The 3,077-nt window shown below is 31.0% G+C and overlaps 1 long non-coding RNA gene across 1 annotated transcript; it reads left to right on the top strand.

Annotated features, from left to right (window-relative positions):
• Positions 1 to 881: 881 nt before the first annotated feature.
• LOC118763432 lies at positions 882 to 1,597 on the top strand. Its single transcript, XR_004999194.1, has 2 exons — positions 882 to 1,119; positions 1,527 to 1,597. It is a non-coding gene; the product is annotated as an uncharacterized LOC118763432 (long non-coding RNA).
• Positions 1,598 to 3,077: the final 1,480 nt, after the last annotated feature.

Raw genomic sequence — 3,077 nt, 5'->3', positions numbered from 1 at the left:
TAGACTCTTTGAATTTAAAAGATCATATATATTAAAGGGAAAATGAAACGTTAAGTGGAACGAGAGGTGGGAATGTATAGAAAACTGTTTTCTTTTGCTTTGTTTGTTTGTGGGGAACTAAAAAGATCGGATTGATACCCTCTGTCTGAGAATCTATTGATTCTTACTTGAGAAAGAAAAAGAAAACAAAAGATGAACCAGACTATTTTTATAATCTTGTTTTTGTTACTGCACACTTTAAAATTATATTTTACAAATGTACCAAGAACACAGGTTCAATTCAGAATTGGGATTTCAAAGTAATTCTTGAGTTTGTTAACTGTTGATTACGTTACCTGCCTTTGTCACTTGTGACAACTAGAATAATTGGTTGATTTTCGATATAATTGCCATTGTCTGCAAATCTAAGTTTATAGTGTCTTGTATTTTAGAGAACAGACAGCTTTAATAGTATGGTATAGCTGAGATTCCAATTCACTTCTCATCAAAAATATATCATTAACTCAATGATATGAGCCATAATTCTGTTGTAGTAGGAAAGTTATTAACTAGACTTCTGCTACTTGGAAAGGTGGAATTTATCTTATTCCTCTCGTTAAGAATCTTAACTGATCAATCCAAAATACTGTCCATTAATGTATTGTGTTGTTCATGAATTGCATTGTGTTGTTCAGTCAATTATTTCAAATCTTAGATTATATTTAATCCATTTATCTTTATTTCATAACACTTGTTTCTTGGAGAAAATATTCACAAATTCCATGTGGATAAGTTAAAAGGTTAAAGCATGTAATATTTTAGATTTTAAATATGATAACTTTGTTTCCAGACTTGTTTGTATGAGTCAACTATTAAAAACTATTTGGAATCATGTTTCTTTTCTTTTAACAGGAACTAACAAAATACATTCGAGGAGAGGAAACCAATTCTGATTCTGTGATACAATTTCTGCAGAACTTTGTGAGATATGGGCTGGAACGGATTGAATTAAGGGACGAATTATATTGCCAGATAGTTCGTCAGACTCATAGGAACCCAGATACTGATGCTTTGATAAAGGCCTGGGGTGTGATGAGTTTTTGTTCTGCTGCTTTCTCAGCCAGCAAAACATTACATAAGGTAATATTAGTAACCAGTTCATGTTACGATGCTGTTAAAATATTGCTCTTATTTATTTGCTATCTTTATTTTTATTTTTTTCCTTTGTAAATTGGTAGAATTTAAATCTTTTTTTCTGTATTAAGTTACTAATATTCACTGAATCATTTGTCATATTACAAACTGACATCAAATACATAGCATCTACTGTAATAATATGATACTGCATAAAGATAAGCGATATAATCTTGCTTACATATGTGCTCAGACTTTGAGATAGCTGTACTCATTGATTACATTCTAGGAAATGTCTTGTTTTAAATGTAAAATTTTATACTTAACAGCCTGTTGTTAAAGTTAACATGCATTTGCATTTCCTGCACACCTGTAATTGCTTTTATACTTTTTTTATTTGCTGTTTTTTGTAGTATTTAGTCTCATATGTAAAGAAACATATTGGTGATGAAACAGTTGGTAAATATGCAAAAATTTGTTACTCACAATTACGAAAACCGAGAGTAATGGCTCGAAAATTTCCACCATCTGCAAGTGAGATTTTAGTAAGTACCTGATTTATTATTCAAAAGTTTGTAGGATTATTTTTACTTATCATGGAATGGTTGTTTAAATAATAACTTACCTAAGCTAACAAGGAATTATAGAAGTCGATGATGACAATGATGATGATTATATTAAACAAGCTTTGAAGTCAATGAGAGACAACAAACTCTAAAACCAAAACTAAAGATGAACGATATAGATTTTTTAATATACAATGCATAAAGATGTATAATTATTAGGACTCAGACCATATAAGTGTCAAAATCTAAGTGACTACATTATCAATTACTCCTGAGAAACTCTGCTGCATCTCCCTTTTAGGATATATGTTTTGCTGGTAACACACACACGCACACACACACACACACACACACATGTATGGTCAAAACACTGGAAAAAACTATAATTGATGACAGAGATGAAAAATTAAGGTATGATTTTTATGATAAACTAAAACAGCTCAAAAAAGTATAACTATCAACGTACAATGACAATATAGTTAGGTACGTTTTCAACCAAATTTTGACAGCATTCTGGGATTATCTCTTCTATCCAAACTTGTAGTAGCTTTTCTTTTTAAATTTTGAAATTGATGAGGCATTATAAGCTGCTATATTCTTTCTCATATAATTCTATACATTTTCTATAGGATTCAGTTTGGAGATGATCCTGACCATTTAATGCATTAGATTTAAGCCAGCTCCTTTATACATTTTTCAGAATGGAAGGGTGCACTTTCCTGTAGGGATATAGTGAGATTATTGATCATTATATGATTAGTAAATTCTTGTGAGTGTATGGTTGTAGTTTTGGTTATAATGTAAATTGTTGCTCTTCCCTCCCGGCAGAATATCCTATTTATCACATTGGGTGATCATTAATTAAACTCCTGCAAATTTTATTTTGTATTGCATTCTGAGTTTAATCCTTTTAATAACAGCCTGCCCAAGGCTGCCCTGGCTGTATGATGTAACTTGTTTTAAAGTTATCCAAATTGAAACCTTCCATCAGAATTCCTTGGTAATTTATGTTCCAGACCACAATTTAATAACGACAGGTTATTTTACTAAATACTTCATTCTTTTCGAAATTAACTGAAACAAGACAAGGCAATGTGTTTCAAGAGAAATTTGGTAATGAAAGGGTTAATGGATGACAGATGACAGAACCATAGAAGCTAATTGCTTAATAAATCATTTGTCATGAAACAAGACTTTAAGCTAACTCTCTTTAGATCCCGCATAATTGCAGATGATCCAATGGTTTTTTTTTTTTTTTGGTTTTTTTTTTTCAATGTAAACTTTGCTGGATGCCTTGCAACTAATTGAAGTATTCTGCAATCAATATCTCATTGTCTTGGTGCTGCATTTTACTGTTTCTGGCATTTGTGCTTGTATGGAACTGCTAGATGTAAATAA

Source organism: Octopus sinensis, linkage group LG5 (assembly GCF_006345805.1).
Source record: "Octopus sinensis linkage group LG5, ASM634580v1, whole genome shotgun sequence".
Lineage (NCBI taxonomy): Eukaryota > Metazoa > Mollusca > Cephalopoda > Octopoda > Octopodidae > Octopus > Octopus sinensis.
Note: the sequence above shows the minus strand (reverse complement) of the source record. Positions and strands in the feature narration are given on the sequence as shown.